Here is a 26,683-nt window from a genome sequence, read left to right as displayed (position 1 = left end):
GCAAGGATGACACCTTCTAAATTGATCACCAACATGTCTTTTCAGTTTTTAGTTTATTCACCAATATCACTTTTCATTTTCGATTTAAATTACTATTCAGGTTATTGGTTCTTGTAACATTACCAACAGCATTTGTTTTCTGTTTATAAACACAAGGTTCAACACCTGAATAAAACACCACACGGTTTTTCAGTTTCTTTTTCACTTACTTTCCAGGTAACTGCACTATGTGTTTTCTGTTTCTAGACGCAAGGATGACACCTTCTAATTTATTCAAAACGACCATGTTTTTTCAGTTTTTGTTTAATTAATTGTACATGTAACATTTACACCACAATGTGTTTTCTGTATTCTAAATTCTTTAACACCACCACGTTTTTTCAGTTTCTGTTTTATTAACTTTTTATGTTTATTAAAATTGCACTTTGTAACTTTATCACCAACTTGTGCTTTCTGTTTCTTAACGCAAGGATTTCACCTTCTAAATTATTTAACCCCACCATGTCTTTTCAATTTCTGTTTAATTACCTTTTCGGGTTTATTACACTTCTAAACTTTACACCACAATGTGTTGTCTGTTTCTAAACACAAGGATGACATCTACATTATTTAACACCACCGGTACCATTTCTTGTTCAGTTCCTGTTAAATTCACTTTTCTGGTTCACTTCTAACCTTAACAACACTATGTCTTTTCAGTTTTTATTTCATTCTGTTAGGCTGATTACATGTACACCTTATAACTTTAACTCCACATTGTGTTTTCTGTTTCTAAACGCAAGGATGACACCTTTTAAATAATTCAACTTTAGTATTTTTTCTCATTTTCTGTTTAATTCACTTATTAGGTATATAATACCTTCTAACTTTAACACAAATATGTGTTTTTTGTTTCTAAACGCAAAGAAGACACCTGCTAAATGATTTAATACTACCATGTCTTTTCAGTTTCTGTTTGATTAACTTATCAGATACAATATCTTCGACCTTTAACTCTACTATGTGTTTTTTGTTTCTTAATGCAAAGATGACACCTTCTTAATTATTTAATACTACTATGTCTTTTCAGTTTCTGTTTTATTTATTTATCAGGTATACCTTCTAATTTTAACACCACTATATGTTTTCTCTTTCTAAACGCAAGGATGACTCCTAAATTATTGTATTCACTTACCAGGTATATAATAACTTCTAATGTTAACACTAATATGTGTTGTCTGTTTCTAAATGCAAGGATAACACCTTCTAAATTGATTAATACTACCATGTCTTTCCAGTTTCTGTTGGATTCACTTATTAGGTATATAATACCTTCTAACGTTAACACCAATATGTGTTTTCTGTTTCTAAACGCAAAGATGACATCTTCTAAATTATCTAATACTGCCATGTCTTTTCAGTTTCTGTTATTATTCACTTCTTAGATATATAATAACTTCTAATTTTAACAACACTATGTGTTTTTTTCTGTTTCTAAATGCAAGGATAACACCTTCTAAATTAATTAATACTACCATGTCTTTTCAGTTTCTGTTCCATTAACTTTTCATGTTATTAAATTGTACTTTCTAACTTTATCACCACTCTGGTTCACTTCTAACCTAAACAACACTATGTCGTTTCAGTTTTTATCCTTCTTTCAGGCTGATTACATGTACACCTTCTAACTTTAACTCCACTATGTGTTTTCTCTTTCTCAACGCAAGGATGACCCCTACATTATTTAACACCATCATGTCTTTTCAGTTTCTGTTTTATTTACTTATTAGGTATATAATACCTTCTACCTTTAACACCAATATGTGTTTTCTGTTTCTAAATGAGAGAGTAACACCTTCTAAATTGATTAATACTACCATGTATTTTCAGATTTTGTTCCATTAACTTTTCATATTTATTAAATTGCACTTTCTAACTTTACCACCAACATGTTTTTTTTCTGTTTCCAAACGCAAGGAAGACATCTTCTAAAGTTTTCGGGTTTACTACACTTCTAACCTTTACAACACAATGTGTTTTCTGTTTCTAAACGCAAGGATGACATCTTCTAAAATGTTTAATACCACCGGTAACATTTCTTGTTCAGTTTCTCTTAAATTCACTTTTCTGGTTCACTTCTAACCTTAACAACAGTATGACTTTTCAGTTTATTGTCCTTTCAGGCTGATTACATGTACACCTTCTAACTTTAACTCCATTATGTGTTTTCTTTTTCTTAACGCAAGGATAACATCTTCTAAATGATTTAATTTCATTATGTCTTCTCACTTTCTGTTTGATTCACTTATGAGGTATGTAATATCTTCTTACTTTAACACCAATATGTGTTTTCTGTTTCTAAACGCAAGGATGACACCTTCTAAATTATTTAACACCATCATGTTTTTTCAGTGTTTGTTTGATTCATTTATCAGGTATATAATAACTTCTAACTTTAACACTACTAAGTGTTTTCTGTTTCTAAACGTAAAGATGACACCTTCTAAATTATTTAATATTACCCTGTCTTTTCCGTTTCTGTTTTTATTCACTTCTCAGATATATAATAGCTTCTAATGTTAACACCACTATGTGTTTTTTGTTTCTAAATGCAAGGATAACACCTTCTAAATTATTCATTACCACCAAGTCTTTTCAGTTTCTGCTCCATTAACTGTTCATGTTTATTAAATTGCACTTTCTAACTTTATCACCAACATGTGTATTCTGTTTCTAAACGCAAGGATGGCACCTTCTAAGTTATTTAACACCACCTGTCTTTTTTATGTTTATTACACTTCTAACCTTTACACCACAATGTGTTTTCTGTTTCTAAACGCAAGGATGACATCTTCTAAATTTGACACCACCGGTACCATTTCTTGTTCAGTTTCTGTTAAATTCCCTTTTTCTGGTTCATTTTTAACCTTAACCACACTATGTCTTTTCAGTTTCTTTTTCCTTTTTTTAGGCTGATTACATGTACACCTTCTAACTTTAACTCCACTATGTGTTTTATGTTTCTAAACATAAGGATGACACTTTCTGAATTATTTAACATCATGTCTTTTTGTTTGATTCACTTATCAGGTATATATACCTTCTAACATTAACACCTTGTTTCTGTTTCTAAACGCAAAGATGACACCTTAACCCTTCTAAATTATTTAATACTACCTTGTCTTTTCAGTTTCTGTTTGATTCACTTATCAGGTGTAAAATACCTTCTAACTTGAACACCACCTAGTGTTTTCTGTTTCTAAACACAAAGATAACACCTTCTAAATTATATAATACAACAATGTTTTTTCAGTTTCTGGTTTATTCACTTATCGGGTATAATACTTTCTAATTTAAACACCACTATGTGTTTTCTGTTTCTAAACAAAAGAGTAACACCTTCTAAATTAATGAATACTACCATGTCTTTTCAGATTTTGTTCCATTAACTTTTCATATTTATTAAATTGCACTTTCTAACTTTTTCACCAACATGTTTTTTTTCTGTTTCTAAACGCAAGGATGACATCTTCTAAATAGCTTAACACCACTAGTAACATTTCTTGTTAAGTTTCTGTTAAATTCACTTTTCCGGTTCACTTCTAACCTTAACACTATGACTTTTCAGTTTCTTTTTACTTCTTTCAGGCTGATTACATGTACACCTACTAAATTTAACTCCACTATGTGTTTTCTGTTTCTTAACGCAAGGATAACATCTTCTAAATTATTTAATTTCATTATGTCTTCTCAGTTTCTGTTTGATTCACTTAATACATAATTATGACGAGCTTACCTGAGTAAGTGATGTCTAATTGTGGTTTTATCGACCACAATGTAGAGAGGAAAGGGATTACGTGACCCATTCCTCTCGGAATTGTGGGAGATAAAATCAGGTATATAATACCTTCTAACTTTAACACCAATAAATGTTTTATGTTTCTAAACGCAAAGATGACACCTTCTAAATTATTTAATACAACCAAGCTTTTTTTAGTTTCTGTTGTATTCACTTATAAGTTATATAAAACCTTCTAATTTTAACACCCCCTAATTTTAACACCACTATGTGTTTTATGTTTCTAAATGCAAGGATAACACCTTCTAAATTAATTAATACTACCATGTCTTTTCAGTTTCTGTTCTATTAATTTGTAATGTTTAATAAATATCTAATCTAATTTTATAACCAACATGTGTTCTCTGTTTCTAAAGGTAAGGACGGCACTTTCAAAATTATTTAACACCATCATGTTTTTTCAGTTTCTTTTTAACTAACTTTTTAATTTATTAAATTGTACTTTCTAACTTGATCAGCAACATGTGCTTTCTGTTTCTAAACGCAAGGATGGCACCTTCTACATTATTTAACACCACCATGTGTTTTCAGTTTCTGTTTAATTAACTTTTCAGGTTTATTACACTTCTAACCATTACACCACAATGTGTTTTCTGTTTCTAAACGCAAGGGTGACAACTTTTAAATTATTTAACACCACTGGTACCATTTCTTGTTCAGTGTCGGTTAAATTCACTATTCTGGTTCACTTCTAACCTTATGTGTTTTTGTTCCAAAACGCAAGGATAATACCTTCTAAATAATGTAATACTTCAATGTCTTTTTAGTTTCGGTTTCATTCACTTTGATGTTTATTAAATTGCAATTTCTAACTTTATCACCCACATATGTTTTATGTTCCTAAACGCAAGGATGACACCTCTTAAATTATTTAACACGACCATGTCTTTCCAGTTTCTGTTGGATTCACTTATTAGGTATATGATACCTTCTAACATTAACACCAATATGTGTTTTCTCTTTCTCAACGCAAGGATGACCCCTACATTATTTAACACCATCATGTCTTTTCAGTTTCTGTTTTATTTACTTATCAGGTATATAATACCTTCTAACTTTAACACCACTATGTGTTTTCTGTTTCTGAATGAGAGAGTAACACCTTCTAAATTGATTAATACTACCATGTCTTTTCAGATTTTGTTCCATTAACTTTTCATATTTATTAAATTGCACTTTCTAACTTTACCACCAACATGGTTTTTTTCTGTTTCTAAACGCAAGGAAGACATCTTCTAAATTATATATCTTTTTAGTTTCTGTTTAAATAAGATTTCGGGTTTACTACACTTCTAACCTTCACAACACAATGTGTTTTCTGTTTCTAAACGCAAGGATGACATCTTCTAAAATGTTTAAAACCACCGGTAACATTTCTTGTTCAGTTTCTCTTAAATTCACTTTTCTGGTTCACTTCTAACCTTAACAACACTATGACTTTTCAGTTTATTTTTCCTTCTTTCAGGCTGATTTCATGTACACCTTCTAACTTTAACTCCATTATGTGTTTTCTGTTTCTTAACGCAAGGATAACATCTTCTAAATGATTTAAGTTCATTATGTCTTCTCACTTTCTGTTTGATTCACTTATGAGGTATGTAATACCTTGTAACTTTAACACCAATATGTGTTTTCTGTTTCTAAACGCAAGGATGACACCTTCTAAATTATTTAACACCATCATGTTTTTTCAGGTTTTGTTTGATTCATTTATCAGGTATATAATAACTTCTAACTTTAACACTACTATGTGTTTTCTGTTTCTAAACGTAAAGATGACACATTCTAAATTATTTAATATTTCCCCGTCTTTTCAGTTTGTTTTTATTCACTTCTCAGATATATAATAGCTTCTAATGTTAACACCACTATGTGTTTTTTGTTTCTAAATGCAAGGATAACACCTTCTAAATTATTCATTACCACCAAGTCTTTTCAGTTTCTGCTCCATTAACTTTTCATGTTTATTAAATTGCACTTTCTAACTTTATCACCAACATGTGTATTCTGTTTCTAAACGCAAGGATGGCACCTTCTACGTCATTTAACACCACCTGTCTTTTGAGTTTCTGTTTAATTAACTTTTCATGTTTATTACACTTCTAACCTTTACACCACAATGTGTTTTCTGTTTCTAAACGCAAGGATGACATCTTCTAAATTATTTGACACCACCGGACACCACTATGTGTTTTCTGTTTCTAAACAAAAGAGTAACACCTTCTAAATTAATGAATACTACCATGTCTTTTCAGATTTTGTTGCATTAACTTTTCATATTTATTAAATTGCACTTTCTAACTTTTTCACCAACATGTTTTTTTTCTGTTTCTAAACGCAAGGATGACATCTTCTAAATAGCTTAACACCACTGGTAACATTTCTTGTTCAGTTTCTGTTAAATTCACTTTTCTGGTTCACTTCTAACCTTAACACTATGACTTTTCAGTTTCTTTTCCCTTCTTTCAGGCTGATTACATGTACACCTACTAACTTTAACTCCACTATGTGTTTTCTGTTTCTTAACGCAAGGATAACATCTTCTAAATTATTTAATTTCATTATGTCTTCTCAGTTTCTGTTTGATTCACTTAATACATAATTATGACGAGCTTACCTGAGTAAGTGAAGTCTAATTGTGGTTTTATCGACCACAATGTAGAGAGGAAAGGGATTACGTGACCCATTCCTCTCGGAATTGTGGGAGATAAAATCAGGTATATAATACCTTCTAGACATCTTCTAAAATGTTTAAAACCACCGGTAACATTTCTTGTTCAGTTTCTCTTAAATTCACTTTTCTGGTTCACTTCTAACCTTAACAACACTATGACTTTTCAGTTTATTTTTCCTTCTTTCAGGCTGATTTCATGTACACCTTCTAACTTTAACTCCATTATGTGTTTTCTGTTTCTTAACGCAAGGATAACATCTTCTAAATGATTTAAGTTCATTATGTCTTCTCACTTTCTGTTTGATTCACTTATGAGGTATGTAATACCTTCTAACTTTAACACCAATATGCGTTTTCTGTTTCTAAACGCAAGGATGACACCTTCTAAATTATTTAACATCATCATGTTTTTTCAGGTTTTGTTTGATTCATTTATCAGGTATATAATAACTTCTAACTTTAACACTACTATGTGTTTTCTGTTTCTAAACGTAAAGATGACACATTCTAAATTATTTAATATTTCCCCGTCTTTTCAGTTTGTTTTTATTCACTTCTCAGATATATAATAGCTTCTAATGTTAACACCACTATGTGTTTTTTGTTTCTAAATGCAAGGATAACACCTTCTAAATTATTCATTACCACCAAGTCTTTTCAGTTTCTGCTCCATTAACTTTTCATGTTTATTAAATTGCACTTTCTAACTTTATCACCAACATGTGTATTCTGTTTCTAAACGCAAGGATGGCACCTTCTACGTCATTTAACACCACCTGTCTTTTGAGTTTCTGTTTAATTAACTTTTCATGTTTATTACATTTCTAACCTTTACACCACAATGTGTTTTCTGTTTCTAAACGCAAGGATGACATCTTCTAAATTATTTGACACCACCGGACACCACTATGTGTTTTCTGTTTCTAAACAAAAGAGTAACACCTTCTAAATTAATGAATACTACCATGTCTTTTCAGATTGTGTTCCATTAACTTTTCATATTTATTAAATTGCACTTTCTAACTTTTTCACCAACATGTTTTTTTTCTGTTTCTAAACGCAAGGATGACATCTTCTAAATAGCTTAACACCACTGGTAACATTTCTTGTTCAGTTTCTGTTAAATTCACTTTTCTGGTTCACTTCTAACCTTAACACTATGACTTTTCAGTTTCTTTTTCCTTCTTTCAGGCTGATTACAGGTACACCTACTAACTTTAACTCCACTATGTGTTTTCTGTTTCTTAACGCAAGGATAGCATCTTCTAAATTATTTAATTTCATTATGTCTTCTCAGTTTCTGTTTGATTCACTTAATACATAATTATGACGAGCTTACCTGAGTAAGTGAAGTCTAATTGTGGTTTTATCGACCACAATGTAGAGAGGAAAGGGATTACGTGACCCATTCCTCTCGGAATTGTGGGAGATAAAATCAGGTATATAATACCTTCTAACTTTAACACCAATAAATGTTTTATGTTTCTAAATGCAAAGATGACACCTAAATTATTTAATACAACCAAGCTTTTTTTAGTTTCTGTTGTATTCACTTATAAGTTATATAAAACCTTCTAATTTTAACACCCCCTAATTTTAACACCACTATGTGTTTTATGTTTCTAAATGCAAGGATAACACCTTCTAAATTAATTAATACTACCATGTCTTTTCAGTTTCTGTTCTATTAATTTGTAATGTTTAATAAATATCTAATCTAATTTTATAACCAACATATGTTTTCTGTTTCTAAACGTAAGGACGGCACTTTCAAAATTATTTAACACCATTATGTTTTTTTCAGTTTCTGTTTAACTAACTTTTTAATTTATTAAATTGTCCTTTCTAACTTGATCAGCAACATGTGCTTTCTGTTTCTAAACGCAAGGATGGCACCTTCTACGTTATTTAACACCACCATGTGTTTTCAGTTTCTGTTTAATTAACTTTTCAGGTTTATTACACTTCTAACCTTTACACCACAATGTGTTTTCTGTTTCTAAACGCAAGGGTGACAACTTCTAAATTATTTAACACCACTGGTACCATTTCTTGTTCGGTGTCGGTTAAATTCACTATTCTGGTTCACTTCTAACCTTATGTGTTTTTGTTCCTAAACGCAAGGATAATACCTTCTAAATAATGTAATACTACAATGTCTTTTTAGTTTCTGTTTCATTCACTTTTGATGTTTATTAAATTGCAATTTCTAACTTTATCAACCACATATGTTTTATGTTCCTAAACACAAGGATGACACCTCTTAAATTATTTAACACGACCATGTCTTTCCAGTTTCTGTTGGATTCACTTATTAGGTATATGATACCTTCTAACTTTAACACCGATATGTGTTTTCTCTTTCTCAACGCAAGGATGACACCTACATTATTTAACACCATCATGTCTTTTCAGTTTCTGTTTTATTTACTTATCAGGTATATAATACCTTCTAACTTTAACACCACTATGTGTTTTCTGTTTCTAATGAGAGAGTAACACCTTCTAAATTGATTAATACTACCATGTCTTTTCAGATTTTGTTCCATTAAGTCTTCATATTTATTAAATTGCACTTTCTAACTTTACCACCAACATGGTTTTTTTCTGTTTCTAAACGCAAGGAAGACATCTTCTAAATTATATATCTTTTTAGTTTCTGTTTAAATAAGTTTTCGGGTTTACTACACTTCTAACCTTCAGAACACAATGTGTTTTCTGTTTTTAAACGCAAGGATGACATCTAAAATGTTTAAAACCACCGGTAACATTTCTTGTTCAGTTTCTCTTCAATTCACTTTCTGGTTCACTTCTAACCTTAACAACACTATGACTTTTCAGTTTATTTTTCCTTCTTTCAGGCTGATTTCATGTACACCTTCTAACTTTAACTCCATTTGTGTTTTCTGTTTCTTAACGCAAGGATAACATCTTCTAAATGATTTAAGTTCATTATGTCTTCTCACTTTCTGTTTGATTCACTTATGAGGTATGTAATACCTTCTAACTTTAACACCAATAAGTGTTTTTTGTTTCTAAATGCAAGGATGACATCTTCTAAATTATTTGACACCACCGGTAACATTTCTTGTTCAGTTTCTGTTAAATTCCCTTTTTCTGGTTCATTTTTAACCTTAACCATGCTGTGTCTTTTTAGTTTCTTTTTCCTTCTTTTAGGCTGATTACATGTACACCTTCTAACTTTAACTCCACTATGTGTTTTATGTTTCTAAACATAAGGATGACACTTTCTGAATTATTTAACATCATCATGTCTTCTCAGTTTTTGTTTGATTCACTTATTAGGTATATATACCTTCTAACATTAACACCAATATGTGTTTTCTGTTTCTAAACGCAAAGATGACACCTTCTAAATGATTTAATACTACCTTGTCTTTTCAGTTTCTGTTTGATTCACTTATCAGGTATAAAATACCTTCTAACAACACCACCATGTGTTTTCTGTTTCTAAACACAAAGATAACACCTTCTAAATTATATAATACTACAATGTCTTTTCAGTTTCTGGTTTATTCACTTATCAAGTTTATAATACTTATTAGGTATATATACCTTCCAACATTAACACCAATATGTGTTTTCTGTTTCTAAACGCAAAGATGACACCTTCTAAATGATTTAATACTACCTTGTCTGTTCAGTTTCTGTTTGATTCACTTATCAGGTATAAAATACCTTCTAACTTGAACACCACCATGTGTTTTCTTTTTCTAAACACAAAGATAACACCTTCTAAATTATATAATACTACAATGTCTTTTCAGTTTCTGGTTTATTCACTTATCAGGTTTATAATACTTTTGAATTTAAACACCACTATGTGTTTTCTGTTTCTAAACAAAAGAGTAACACCTTCTAAATTAATGAATACTACCATGTCTTTTCAGATTTTGTTCCATTAACTTTTCATATTTATTAAATTGCACTTTCTAACTTTATCACCAACATGTTTTTTTCTGTTTCTAAACGCAAGGATGACATCTTCTAAATAGTTTAACACCACTGGTAACATTTCTTGTTCAGTTTCTGTAAATTCACTTTTCTGGTTCACTTCTAACCTTAACACTATGACTTTTCAGTTTCTTTTTCCTTCTTTCAGTCTGATTACATGTACACCTTCTAACTTTAACTCCACTATGTGTTTTCTGTTTCTTAACGCAAGGATAGCATCTTCTAAATTATTTAATTTCATTATGTCTTCTCAGTTTCTGTTTGATTCACTTATTACATAATTATGACGAGTTTACCTGAGTAAGTGAAGTCTAATTGTGGTTTTATCGACCACAATGTAGAGAGGAAAGGGATTACGTGACCCATTCCTCTTGGAATTGTGGGAGAGAAAATCAGGTATATAATACCTTCTAACTTTAACACCAATAAATGTTTTATGTTTCTAAACGCAAAGATGACATCTTCTAAATTATTTAATACAACCAAGCTTTTTTTAGTTTCTGTTTTATTCACTTATAAGTTATATAAAACCTTCTAATTTTAACACCCCTTAATTTTAACACCACTATGTGTTTTATGTTTCTAAATGCAAGGATAACACCTTCTAAATTAATTAATACTACCATGTCTTTTCAGTTTCTGTTCTATTAATTTGTAATGTTTAATAAATATCTAATCTAATTTTATAACCAACATGTGTTTTCTGTTTCTAAACGCAAGGACGGCATTTTCTAAATTATTTAACACCATCATGTTTTTTCAGTTTCTGTTTAACTAACTTTTTAATTTATTAAATTGTACTTTCTAACTTGATCAGCAACATGTGCTTTTTGTTTCTTAACGCAAGGATGGCACCTTCTACATTATTTAACACCACCATGTGTTTTCAGTTTCTGTTTAATTAACTTTTCGGGTTTATTACACTTCTAACCTTTACACCACAATGTGTTTTCTGTTTCTAAACGCAAGGGTGACAACTTCTAAATTATTTAACACCACTGGTACCATTTCTTGTTCAGTGTCGGTTCAATTCACTATTCTGGTTCACTTCTAACCTTATGTGTTTTTTGTTCCTAAACGCAAGGATAATACCTTCTAAATAATGTAATACTACAATGTCTTTTTAGTTTCTGTTTCATTCACTTTTGATGTTTATTAAATTGCAATTTCTAACTTTATCACCCACATATGTTTTATGTTCCTAAACGCAAGGATGACACCTCTTAAATTATTTAACACGACCATGTATTTTTAGTTTCTGTTTGATTCACTTATCAGGTATATAATACCTTCTAACTGTATCACCAATGTGTGTTTCCTGCTTCTAAACGCAAGCATGACACCTTCTAAATTGTTTGATACTATGATGTATTTTCAGGTTTTGTTTCATTCACTTTTCATGTTTATTGATATTGCACCTCTTAACTTTAATACCACCATCCCTTTTCAGTTTCTGTTTCATTACCTTACCAGGTATATAATACCTTCTTACTTTACCAACACTATGTTTTTTTGTCTTTGTTTCTAAACCAATAACAACTTCTAAATTGAACACCACCATAACTTTTCCGTGTTTTTTTTTTGTTTCAGACACTTTTCATGTTTAAATACACCTACTGTATAATACTAATAGTAAGAACATAATACTAATAGTAAGAACACTATTACTACTACTAATAATAACAATAACAATAATGGTATTTATTTGGCTCAAAATTTAACAAAGTTCTAGGCGTCTTACAAAAAAATAATACAAAATACACAATCATGTAAATGATGAATATTTAAATAAATCAATTACTTTCCATTACAACAACAAAACCTGTTACATATGCAATAAAAATTCTACAACTACTTAAATACCACCACTTAATTTCTGTTTTTAAAGGCAAGGGAGACAGCTTCTAATTCCAACACCAGTTTCTGTTCAATTCAATTTTCAGGTTTATAACACCTATGAACTTTAACACAACCATGTGTTTTCTGTTTCCAAACGCAAAAACGACACCTTCTAAATTTTACACCAGATTCAGTTATTTTTTATTCCCTTTCCTATTTATTATACCTTTATATCTTAAATACCACCATTTGTTTCCTGTTTAATAAACGCAAGGATGACACCTTCTAAATTTAAGACAACCATGTCTTTTCAGTTTCTGTTTCATTCTCTTTTTATGTATATTACATCTTCTTACTTAACCAAAATGTGTTTTTATTACATATTTTAACTTTAAAACCACTATGGGAATACTGTTTCAAAACGCAAGGATGGCACCTTCTTAATTGAACACCAGCATAGGTTTCAGCTTCGGTTTTTATTCACATTTGAGGTTTAAAGGGTCTAACTTTAACACAATCATGTCTTTTCTGTAGTTGTTTACGCAAGGATGACCTGTTCTTAATTATCTAAAACCAGCAAGACTGTCTTTCCACTTTCTGTTAAAATTATTTTTCAGGTTAACTACATTTTTTAACTAAACACCATCGTTTCTTTCATGTTGTGTTAAATTCCATTTTGAGGTTAATTACAACTGCCAACTTTTACACCATCATGAGTTTTCTATTTTTAACGTCACCTTCTAAATAATTTAAAACCACCAGGTCTTTTCAGTTTCTGGTCAATTCACTTTTCACATTTATTACATCTTCTAACTTTAACACCAACATGTGTTTTCGGTTTCATAATGCAAGGATGACACCTTCTAAATGTAACATGACCATGTCTTTTTAAGTTTCATTATCATTCACTTTTCGGATTTATTTCATCTTTTGAATCTAACACCACCATGTGTTTTCTGTTTCTTAACGCAGGAATGATGCCTTCTTAATTATGTAACACCAGCATGTAATTTTCCGTTTCTGTTTATTTCACTTCTCAGATTTAATTCACTTCTAAATTTGATATCACCATCTGTTCTTCCTTCAAAACCAACATGTGTTATCAGTTACTGTGTAATACAGGGTTCAGGTTTTATCCAAACGCAAAGATATCACCTAACTTCAATTTCTGGTGAATTCACAATTCAGGAAGTATGCAATAGGCCAATATATCACCCACATTTTTATTTTCTATTGTTTAAAAATAATACTTTTTCATATACTCACAAAACAATATACAATCATTTGATAATCGTGTCGGTAACAATAACCACTTTTTGACGTAGAACATAAAAACATGACAAATACAACACATTCTACATAAAATCTAGCGAACAAAAATAAAAACATTGTTGACATTTAAACAAACGGACTAAATCGAGAGCACACTTTTAACACCACTATGTGTTTTCAGTTTTGATTTCATTTGCTCTTTAGATTTTATGCAGAACGAAAAGATAACAAATTAAGCTTCTATACCTGAGCAGACCTATTGCAGACCTTTTCTTTTGTGTTAAAATCTCAGTTTGCTAATCTAAGTAAACAATGACAACTAATAGCTACAAGATCTTGGTTTTACGATTTTCGAGAATAGTTCAATCAATTTTTCTTGTGAAAAAAAATGTGTAATCCTATTATAAGCGTAAAGATTTGACCTAATTTAAACACCACCATGTGTTTTCAGTTTTTCTTAAACTCACTTTTTCGGTTGTATTATACTTTTTAACTTTAACACCTCCATGTATTTTCAGTTTCTGTTTGCATAGCTGCCAACTTTGGTTAACTTTTCAAGTTTTTGCAGACATTCTAACGTAAACACCATCATGAATTTGTAGTTTCTGTTTGGTTCACATTTCAGTAAGTTTTCTATGTACAGCGCAAAGATGACACCTAACTTTAAGACCACCGTGAGTTTTCAGTTTAATGAACTCTTTTCATCTTATTCGACATTTAAAGATATATCCCGTTTATGCAAGAGCAAAATATGCAGAACCTTTTTTTGTTAAACGACTTACATTCTAATTGATAATTAATTCTAATTAAACAACTGAAACTCAGACAATACCAGCCATTAAGCCTCGTCAGCTAACTATTACTTGCATAAGTAAGTAAAATTTATCAGTATATACGACTAACCTTTGAAGCGATCATTCTATACGTATAACTCAATATGCTTTAATAGCTGATTAAAAATAATTTCTGCTACAGGTTGTTTATTTGCTTAACGCCCAGCCGACCACGAAGGGCCATATCAGGGCGGTGCTGCTTTGACATATAACGTGCGCCACACACAAGACAGAAGTCGCAGCACAGGCTTCATGTCTCACCCAGTCACATTATTCTGACACCGGACCAACCAGTCCTAGCACTAACTAAGTGACAAATGGATTTGTATTCACGAGACATGATCAATCTAAACGACTTTCCTTTAACAAGGGATTAATTTGTTTGTACGCAACTAATCTTCCATCCTCATACTGATACGACTAACCTTGTGTGGGGATACGCCCAGTAAGTAGCATTACTTCAGGACAATCAAGAATTCACCAACTAAGATTCGTTCGATATAGACGACTCACTTTCGTACAAGGATTGATAGTTATTTGAAAGCAATTAATCGTCCTTTAACGCATACGACTGACCTTCGTAGTAACCATAATACGCTCAGTAAGTAACATTCCACCAGGACAATACAATATATTGAATAACTAAGATCCGTCCGATTTAGACGACTCATTTTCGTGCAGGGATAAATAATTATTTGTAAGTAATTAATATTACTTCAACATATATACGACTGACCTTCGTAGTAACCATAATAAGTAAGTAAGTAACATTCCACCTGGACAATAACATATTCAATAACTAAGATCCTATCCATATAGACGACTCACTTTCCTAAAGGGAATGATAATCATTTGAAATTAATTAATCGTCCTTATATATATACGACTGACCTTCGTAGTAAGTAGTGATACACTCAGTAAGTAACATTCGATCAGGACAATAAAATATTCAATAAATAAGATCCGTTCGATATAGACGACTCGCTTTCTGACAGGGGTTGATAATTATTTGTATTTAACTAATCTTACTTCAATATATCTATACGACTGTCCTTCGTAGTAAGTAGCGATACACTCAGTAAGTAACATTCCATCAGGAGAGAGGTGTTTTCTTTGTGCTTAATATTATTTTGTTTGGACCTAGCTATTGATGTGTACATTGTTGTTTAAACAGTTGTTTGTTGTATGTTTATCAGGGTTTGCTAGTGTGTGATAGTGTTCGTGTCCGTCTGTAGATGTTAGTTTCTTTGTTAGTCCTGTGTTGACAACTCTTCGCCAAGCGCTTAGAACTGTACCCACGGAATACGCGCTATATAAGCTTCCTATTGATTGATTAATTGAGGACAATACAATATTCAATTAATAAGATCCGTTCGATATAGACGACTCGCTTTCTTACAGGGGTTGATAATTATTTGTATTTAACTAATCTCACTTCAATAATTTTTTATATCTATATGACTGTCCTTCGTAGTAAGTAGTGATACACTCAGTAAGTAACATTCCATCAGGACAATCAAATATTCACCAACTAAGATTCGATCGATAGGGACGACTAACTTTCGTGCAGGGATTAATAATTATTTGTAAGTAATTAATATTACTTCAATATATATACGACTGACCTTCGTAGTAAGTAGTGATACACTCAGTAACTAACATTCCATCAGGACAATACAACTATTCAGTAACCAAGATCCGATCGATAGAGACGACTCACTTTCGTACAGGGATTGATAATTATTTGTAATTAATTAATCGTCCTTCAATATATATATACGACTGACCTTCGCAGTAAGTAGTGATACACCCAGTAAGTAACATTCCATCAGGACAATTAAATATTCAGTAACTAACATTCGATCGATATAGACGATTCCCTTTCGTGCAGGGATTGATAATTATTTGTAAGTAATTAATATTACTTCAATATATATACGACTGACCTTCGTAGTAAGTAGTGATACACTCAGTAAGAAACATTCCATCAGGACAATTAAATATTCAGTAACTAAGATTCGGTCGATATAGACGATTCACTTTCGTGCAGGGATTGATAATTATTTGTAAGTAATTAATATTACTTCAATATATATACGACTGACCTTCGTAGTAAGTAGTGATACACTCAGTAACTAACATTCCATCAGGAAAATACAACTATTTAGTAACTAAGATCCGATCGATAGAGACGACTCACTTTCGTACAGGGATTGATAATTATTTGTAATTAATTAATCGTCCTTCAAAATATATATACGACTGACCTTCGCAATAAGTAGTGATACACTCAGTAAGTGACATTCCATCAGGACAATACAATATTCAATGAATAAGATCCGTTTGATATAGAGGACTGCTTTTTTACAGGGGTTGATCATTATTTGTATTTAACTAATCTTACTTCAATATATCTATACGGGGTCCTGATTTGGCCTATATGGTCCGCAGGACCTAAAAAGCAACAACTATCAAATCAAATCAAATATATCTATACGACTGTCCTTCGTAGTAAGTAGTGATACACCCAGTAAGTAACATTCCATCAGGACAATTAAATATTCAGTAACTAAGATTCGATCGATATAGACGATTCCCTTTCGTGCAGGGATTGATAATTATTTGTAAGTAATTAATATTACTTAAATATATATACGACTGACCTTCGTAGTAAGTAGTGATACACTCAGTAAGTAAGATTCCATCAGGACAATTAAATATTCAGTAACTAAGATCCGATCGATATAGACGATTCACTTTCGTGCAGGGATTGATAATTATTTGTAAGTAATTAATATTACTTCAATATATATACGACTGACCTTCGTAGTAAGTAGTGATACACTCAGTAAGTAACATTCCATCAAGACAATGCAATATTCAGTAACTAAGATTCGATCGAAATAAACGACTCACTCATTCGTAGAGGGATTGTTAATTATTTGTAATTAATTAATACTACTTCAATATATATAAGACTGTCCTTCATAGTAAGTAGTGATACACTCAGTAAGTAACCTTCCATCAGGACAATGCAATATTCAATAACTAAGATCCGTTAGACTGATATAGACGACTCGCTTTCGTGCAAGGATTGATAATTATTTGTAATTAATTAATATTACTTCAATATATATACGACTGACCTTCGTAGTAACCATAATACACTCAATAAGTAACATTCCATCAGGACAATAACATATTCAATAACTAAGACCCGATCGATATAGACGCCTCACTTTCGTACAGGAATTGATAAATATTTGTACTTCAATACAATTATATACAACTGACCTTTGTAGTAAGTAGTGATACGCTCAATAAGTAACATTCCATCAGGACAATTAAATATTCAATAACTAAGATCCGATCGAAATAAACGACTCACATTCACAAAGGGATATATTGTTTTTTAACTAAGGTTTTTCAATGTTCTTTCTTTCTTTATTTGGTGTTTAACGTCGTTTTCAACCACGAAGGTTATATCGCGACGATTTTTTAAATGTTAACGACTTACCTCTGCAATGGTTATTGGTACCAGTAGCAAGTAACATTGCATCAGGACAAACGGTTTACATTCAGGTCATATTAAGCAACTGATTCTCGATCATATAAATCGACATGCCTTCGAGGTAATAGTAAGTTTGCGAACTAACTTTTAAAGATAAACTTCTAGTATACCCCCCCCCCCCCCCCCCCCCCCCCGAAAAAAAAAATAAAAAAATAAAAATTAGAAAAAGAAAATAAATAAATAAAACAAATAAAAGAGCATGAATATATTTATATAATCTAACAACCAGTAAACATCAATAACAAAAAACACACACCATAACTACTAATAGCATTTATAACACAAACTATTCTGAGTGGTTCACAAAATGAAATCATTTTAAAGCAGTAAGAAATTTAAGCTAAAAGTGATGCATACATTTTCAATTCATTTGGAGCAACAAAACACATACCTCATCTCACCTTTTAGTGCAACTTAGGAGGATGTCAGTGTCAGACTAAGAAGGATGTCAGCGTCAGTCTCTTTCCCCGGTGTGGTCACTACCACTGGATCACCCGGGGACGTGGGACTTCAGCTGAGCGCAGAGGGAGTTCTGAGTGTTTGCAAGAAGTGTTGTCGGAGCGGCGTTTAAGATTTTAAGGTTCTCATTTAATTCTTTAAACCCTTTCGCGGTTTTGTCTTTCAATGTAAAATTTGCTGACGCTGTGATAGTTACAGTCACGATTGAGAAAAAAAGAGCTTTTTGGTGAGGACCACTGAACTTGCCATTGAAATTGAATACAAATAAGAATGATAAACTAACACAAAAAAATGCATCAAATTGCGCAAAAGACACCAGTTAAATTGTTTCCTGAGATATTCCCTTTTTGATTGCTTAATTGTTGAAAGAAACAAGTCGGTACTACTCCATTCTTATAACCCATCTTTGCTTATTTTGCTTTAAATTTGAAAAGAAAGTTTTTCATCTCATAAATAGATTCAAAGTACTTTCGACTGATGCACAGTTAGAAATACTTTGGATCTGTTTACAGAGCAATCGCGGTCTCGCAGTTATTTGCATGGCATGTTTAAAGCACTTGCAAACGTTTTACTTTTTAACCACTGGTATACCAGTAGGCTTTTGGGAAGCTGTTCCATTGATGTAGCGCAAACTAACGTTGTTTTCTTGTTCTTAAACAACCTCAGGAGGAGTTAGTATTGTGGATATTGGGTTGTATTAGCATTTGAGAATCAATGGTGTGCAGTTGTTTTTGTTATGTACGACTTCTCCTTGTCTCACACACACACACATTCATACACACACACACGCTCGCTTATTTTAAGAGAGAGAGACAGACAGACAGACAGGGAGACAGAGAGAAGGAACAACAACCATAACATGAAGGCATTCGAAACAAGTTCCAAGACAACACAAGATATAGGTTAAAATTTAAGTTTATATAACTATTTTGGTTCTCAAATACGACTTATTATACATGTTCAAGACATAACCTCAACTTGGCCCATAACTTTTTCTAAACATGACAAGATAGTAATCAAAATAACAAGGTCATTTCATTCTTTTAGCTATCTCACTTTTAATGACTTTTTTTTTTTTTACATCTTTTCCTTTCTTTTTTCTTTTCCTTCGTCACTCTTTCCTTTTTTTTCTTCTTTCTCTTGTTTTTTTTTTGAGAACGTCATTTTTATTTTTTTTGTAATTTCTTGTTTATCAGACTTCTTTTTTCTTTTAGGTAATCTATGACACCATATTTTTTTCAAATCTGCACAAAAATGTCAATACTCATTAGCAATCAGAACTGCCCTAGTTAAGCAAATACAAGAGCTTATGGATATAATGCTTGATATATTTAAACCTTCACATGTGTTTATGGTTATAACAATTGTCATCTGTAATTTTCACAGGTGTCTATGGTTGATAATGTGCATGCTGCGAGCGGGCTACCCAACCCTACTCCGTCAAAGCGAAGGGGGAGGTAGGCTTTTTCCAATGCTCTGACCAGCTTGGCGCTGACCGACCAACTGATTGAGTTTCTTGTCTACTGTTAATTGTTTTCTTGGTGAGGAGAAGTGGGTCTCATCCAAAATTGAAACTGGGGCCTGTAACATGATAAGATTCTTTTCCTTTTAAATGCAAGAAGAGGAGGCTTTAAAAAAAACTTGGAAAGTTTTTGGCATAACAAAAACAAGAAAGATTCTTGTTAAAATGAAAAAGATGTTTTGGGATTTAAAGTCAGATCAGTCAGCACCAAAGGTGTTTGCTCACCGCACATTATATTCAGGCATTCTACACTATCAGATTAATTTCTGTCTAGGTTCGTATAGACAGGGTTATATGACACCTGCATCTTCGTGGCTGTTTTTACTATTTTTACTTTATTTCTTCTATTTTTTTTTCTTGTCGCATTTTTTCATCAAATGTACTTACAATTATGTAGTCAAATAAACATTCACCAGCAATCTGATTGCTTACCATCAGGTATTACACACACTTCAGCTAATACTTAACTGTTCAAGCATAACATACAGATCAACAAGAAGTAATCCACGTATTAAGTTAACTAATGTTCCAGTGGTGTTTTCTTTTCTCCACTTTTAAATAACTCCTATTCGATTGTACATACATGCAACTCTATTGGCTTTCTCTCATATTTCTACCCTTGCTAATCTACTGTGACAAGTAGGTCCTTAAAAGGCATGTTATATTCCAGAGAAAAATCGACTAAGTACAGAAACAAAAATCACCAGTCAGAGTGAATAACAGAATTAAAACGCCCGATTAAAAACATCTGGACTGTGAATAATAAAGAAATGAATACCTAATAGATGATATAACTGAAAAAAATGTGTCCATTGAAAAAGATTCGCAACTTCACCACAACAGCATAAACAACCAGGCGACCTTTACTCAAGGGTTACAAAACGTAATCCCCACAGCAGAATCATGAAAAACTATAAGAATTAAAACCACAAAGCCTGAAGGTAGTTTTCAAACGAAAAAGGTGTTCGCACGAATAAGGTGTTCGCATACATTCCTATTTCTCGTGTGCAGATACTTGCAAATATTGGCGAGGACAAGCTTTCACCACTAGAAAGAAAACAAGAGCATTTTATGTCAGCACAGATTATTCAGCAAAATATTAAACGCACATGCAAATCTTTTCATAAACATTTAAGTCAACGAGGCGAACGGGGTGAAAGCCTAAATCAGTTTAGGAAATCAGTGCAGAAGGGTTAGATGCGTGGGACTGAAGTAAATCAAGAAACCTAGCTGGTCAGTGCCTGTTGGACTTAATGGTGTAGGGTGGATATATACTTCTGGTGTGGGTGGTCTAGCTGTAGTACAACCAAGAAGGCTAGGTAGTTAGAAGTATCCGCCCAGCTTAATGGCAGAGAAAGAATACACTTTTAATTCTTTAGCAACAGACAATTTTAGTTGATTCCACCTAGACAAACCCAAAACGCTCGCTAGTTAGTATTTGTTCAGCTTAGTTCACAGAGAGAATTTGATTATAATTCTGCCACGCTGAAATAAACCAAGAAAGCTAGCTTGTCAGTATCTGGTTGGTTAAATAGTGAAAAGTTTGGTTTTAATCCTGCCCCTACATAGGCGTGTTGGGAACTGCTGTAAAGCAAGAAAGCTCCGGCTGATTAGTATCTGTTCAGGTAAGTGGTATGTAGAGAGCAAGTAGCTTCTCATGCTATGCCCATAGTATCTTTTGAGTGGACTGGGACTGCATTAAAAGGTGAAATATAGCTGGTTAGTATCTGCTCAAGTAAATTGCACATATGGTTATTGCTCTTCAACTTGCTCTTGAGAAAGCATCTCAGTTGCCTGCTGTGAAAACAGTAACGTTTAGATGAAGCTGTGTGTGAGGGGTTGAAAACGCCAATGCACATAGAACAAGTAATATCAGACCAGGAAACGTACGGCAGCAAAGTGCGATAGGAATAACATCATCATCTGTCAATGGTAAGCACAATTCAAATATACATTACATCGGTATTGTGGAAAAACGGCAATCGCATGCAGAAGGAACGGTACAGTGAAATAAAAGCTGTAGGCCAGGACATGGATTATGTAGCTTTTGCGAAGACACGCTTTGAGCCAAACGAAACCAGTGATGCAAGCTAAAAACGAGAATGGCGGGTGATGTTGATAACGGCGGTGAATTGCAAATGATGAACTAGTAGACGTAGTAGACTGGCGGAATGGCAAAATCAACAACAAAGGTCTATAATCCAGCATGGGTACACATTGACACTTCGCTACTCAGGGCATCCGTTAAGGCAAAGGACAGCGGCCTGTTGCTTGAAGGTGAGACAGTAAGATGCAATTGTTAAGACGGTGAGGAGAGCTAACAACCAAAGGCCCAGGAAGTCGAGATAAAGCGCTGGAACCCTCTTGCACACCCAGCAGAAAAGACGATGCGGTTCAGGACAAGGAGACACTGGCTGTCTAGCTTAGTGAAGCATTCCATATAAAACAGAAAACCAAGAAGCAAGCACGTATTTTAAAAATCAAGGTTAGAAAAGAAAGGCCTGTCACGTCAAATGAAATGCTCGGCAATGCTCTTTATGGTTGCTTCTTGGTTTAAATGGTGACATGGCCAGACAAGCATGGTGCAATCATAATTATAAAGAGTTCAGGAAAAAATCCCTAAAGAATCATTTTTCCAAAACATATTGCTGGCACTGAAGAAAGGAATCGGTATTTTAATGACACCAGCATTTATTTGTATCGATAATTTTACTATGCTTCATGCACCATGCTTATCTGTTCAGAACTCAAACAGAAAACTCTGTGTAAATAGCTCTCAGCCACTCAAAACTCATGAAGACAATCTATGCCATAGACACAAAATGATTAAACCAGCATGACCTATACAAAGAAAAAAAAATTTTTTTCGGCGATACAATATGCGCAAAACACCAACATCAAAGTCAGTTACTGGATGGTGCAAAGTACTTGATTGTACAAATAAAATTGTTATAAGCAGAGGAAGGTATCTCAGCCCTATTGGTGGCATAATGGTGTAGAATATTAAATGGCAGACATAAGAATGACACACACACAAATGATAAACACAGGTCACCATTATTGCAGATATTTTTTACAGCAGCAAGACGGACTATAAAATAATACACCCCGATAACAAGGTAACACGTGGGCCTAGCAAATCTAAGTGAACAGAATACGATACAATTGCTAAAGAATGCTCAGAGTATCATGCAAAACGTATGTATTTTTCTTATGCAAGATTGTGAACAAAAGCTTCCCTAAGCCAGGCAACAAAAAGTTCCTCATATTATCCGATGCAGCTCTGTGCTGACGCAAGAGCAATTTGTACAACGCTTTTGTTCTACTGATGGGAAAACACTACTCATGACGCTGATACAAGCGTTTCTATTACCATTGCAAACAAACACCGGGCAACACTGTAAACGCCGGACGGCATCATAATGAAGAAATACAAAGCTTTAGCAAAGATACGTACACAACAGATTCATAAAGCAAAAACCAGCAAAGGTTACTTCTAGTGCACTGTTCATGCAAATGACCGGAAGACGGTTTTTATCAAGGGATGTAACGCCAGCTCATTATTGTTTTGGTACACACTCAGCAACAATGACTATTACAAATTCATCAGTAATGTTAAATGTTAAAGTCTCATACAATACTGTATATTTGTTTTCTTTTTGATCAGCAACAGTGGCTATGTTATGACTTTATCAATTCGCAGCTCAGACTTAGCAACCAAGGCTAGTGTCTCAATACAGTTTAGCACTGTAAATTTAATGCAGTGTGAGTAGTAATTTGATACAACTGTTTAGTTCTCAGGATGGCCGCTTTCAATCCACACATAACAGATACGTTTATGCCATTATAATAGACATGTGCAAATAACAAATTCTTAAATATCTTTTTAAAAATTCTTACACTTTCAGTCGCACACACATAAATTGAAAGTTCAATACATTTCAAATTAATACCATTTTTAGAGAAGAAAAACGCATAGTTCGATACTTTTAGTATCCTATATACCCAGAAACACATGTTAAAGTCAGAGAGAAAGTCAAATTGAATCGTGAGATCTCCTCACACCCCATGTCAAGAATCAGTCACCCAGGCAGTCAGTCAGTCAGTCATACACACAATTAGTGTAAACTCTCGCAACAATCTGTTGTTTCGCTATTCAGTCCATATCTCACAGAAACTTGGTCACTCTCACAGCTAAAGACCACTCACACTTAAGTCAACGTGTCACTTCCAAGACTGTTTACACAGAAGACAACAGATCAGGATCAGAAGACAACAGCTCCCACTCAAGACCGCTCACACAAAGAGACAGCAGTTCACGTTCAAAGCCACTCACACAGGAGACAACAAACAGGTCACGCTCAGCAAGAAAACAGCTCACACTTACAGCATCTCGCAGAGACAAACATCCACACTAAGGAAGCAGCCGCTCAGGATCTCTCAGCTCTTCGCACATTGTCCTCAAGGCAGCTCGCACAGAAAGACAATCTCAAACATTCACCACAACAGCTCGCACAGAGTTGTTCATACAAAGTCCTCACATCAGTATAGAGAAGCAGTCTCTCAGGGTCTGTCAGTTAGCTCCTCACACACCATCCTCAATACAGCTCGCACAGAAAAACAACCTCAAACGCTCATCACAACAGCCCACACAGAGATTTTCATACAATGTCTTCACAACAGCTCAAAGTAACAGACAGTCTCGCTCACACTAGATGAAGCCATTCCAGATCTTCTCATCAGCTCACCATACTGAGGATGCAGCACCACAACAGTTCACACAAAGTGCTAACACCAGCTCCCAACAGCAAACAATCTTACTCACACCGGAGGCAGCCATTCCAGATCTCCTAGTCACTTCATCACACAGAACAGTCTTCAGCTCACTCGTGTCATCACAACTCACACGTAGATTTTTCACACAAAGTCCTCTCACCAGCTCACAAAAGCAGACAATCTTGAGGCAGCCATTCCAGATTTTGCAGTCAGCTCACTCAAGGTTCTCGCATCAGCTCACAAAAGAAAGCCAGCCAAACACCACCAGGCATGCCTCATGCAAAAAGGAAACTGTTGCAGACTTCTACACGCAGCTCTCTCAGACTAACACAGATACACCCAGACAAGGACATCCATCACAAAACACTCGCTGGGAAACACTAACAGTCATGTACCTCAGTCCAGTCACACAGAAAGATAGAGCAAATCGTACAGTCTACTCGTAAGATAGTTACACAGAATTTGTCAGAATTAGTCATAACAATTTTGCATTGTACACTCACACGCAAAAAAGCATTGAAAAATAGTTCTTTAGTCTGCTAGGGTGAAACATAACCACACACTCCCCAGATCATTCCACACAGGATATTCACACATTTGACAACGTCACAGACAAACTGCCACTTACAAGGCCCATAACCGCTTAGGACAAAATTCAGACACAAAGCAATGCAAAACAAAAAATTTAGTCGGACTCCGGGTTTGTGTATAATAAAGCAGTTATTTGTGTGTGCAAGTATTTCAGTTTACAATTTGCAATTCAGAGAAAAAAAGCAAGGTAGAAGTTTGCACAAAATGGAAGAGCAAAGATGCATATAACCAAACATTCTTTGCCGAAGGAAAAAGACAATTCTCAAATAACCGCAAGATATGAAGACACACTCAACCTAAACCAAGGTTCTATATATTGCTTTAGCGCGTGTATTATACTTACTATCATGCGGAAACATACCAAAGGAAAGATCAAAGCATGAAAATATTAGGATAAGTGTCCGACCAATTCGGTTTGTATTAAAAATGTTAGAAATTTCTCCTAAAAGAAAGCAAACGAGGAAATACACATACAACCTTTTGCTATGGATAATGTCAATTTAATAATTCACTAGCACTACATCATCATTGGCAAACCAAGTGAACGTACCGCAAAATAATGCGCATAATACACCCATTGCTGACAAACATGCTATTACCACAATAGGTATTACCTCGTAATGCATCTAAGATGTGTCTACCCGAGTTTAGAAATAATACCTTTTCTATCTCTGGTGACAGGCAAAATGCACTTTGGAAAAATACAGTGAATACCACATGAAACGGTAACCAAAACCCTAATGCGGTTAAAACACAGCAACAAAAGTATTGCAGTTTGTTTGTTCTCATTGTTTTACACACAGGGACAAAAACAAGTGTTGACACAATTTCCAACGCAAGCGCAAAGACACCGCAGTTTCTAAAACGGTTTAAAACACAGGATCAAACAAAATGCAGTTTCAAGCGCAGTTTTAAAGGAAGGTTTTACTGAATAAAACAGTGTGAAAATGTTGCAGTTTTGAACAAAATAGGGCAAAAAGATTATATGCAGTTGTCAGCAAAATAGCGTAAAAACGATGAAGGTTTAAATAGAAACGTTTCTTAAACATATCAACAAAACCACAAACGCAGCACTATACAAATGTCCCAACTCCAGACGAAGACATCCTTCAAAAGATAGACGAAGGAAGACGCGCAGTACAACACAAAGCCGAAACGAAGACAAGCAGGACACAAGGGTACAGTTGTACTGATGTTAGGGCTGCAGAACTGACGGACGAGGGAGCTAATGGAAATCTGCCTGATGACTCAATAGAGGTACCACGGAGACAAGCGGATAGGTACAAGTGTGGACCTCAAAGTCCAAGAGTTGCAGGACAGACAGGGCATGTAC

At 33.6% G+C, this 26,683-nt stretch overlaps 1 long non-coding RNA gene across 3 annotated transcripts in view; it reads right to left on the bottom strand.

The window, feature by feature from the left end:
* LOC138947034 (uncharacterized) overlaps positions 1-26,683 on the bottom strand; it is a 61,281-nt gene that overhangs the window by 13,078 nt on the left and 21,520 nt on the right. Inside the window, exons 4-5 of one of the 3 annotated variants that reach the window (XR_011449527.1) lie at positions 9,829-26,683; positions 1-9,512 (exon numbers count right to left, since the gene is read on the bottom strand). The exon at positions 1-9,512 is cut by the window's left edge and continues 9,960 nt beyond it. This is a non-coding gene — a long non-coding RNA (uncharacterized lncRNA). The other 2 variants (XR_011449526.1, XR_011449525.1) reach the window with 2 other exon arrangements.

The sequence above is a fragment of the Littorina saxatilis genome, linkage group LG14, assembly GCF_037325665.1.
Source record: "Littorina saxatilis isolate snail1 linkage group LG14, US_GU_Lsax_2.0, whole genome shotgun sequence".
In the NCBI taxonomy this organism is placed as follows: Eukaryota; Metazoa; Mollusca; class Gastropoda; order Littorinimorpha; family Littorinidae; genus Littorina; species Littorina saxatilis.
This window is presented reverse-complemented; position numbering and strand designations above follow the sequence as displayed.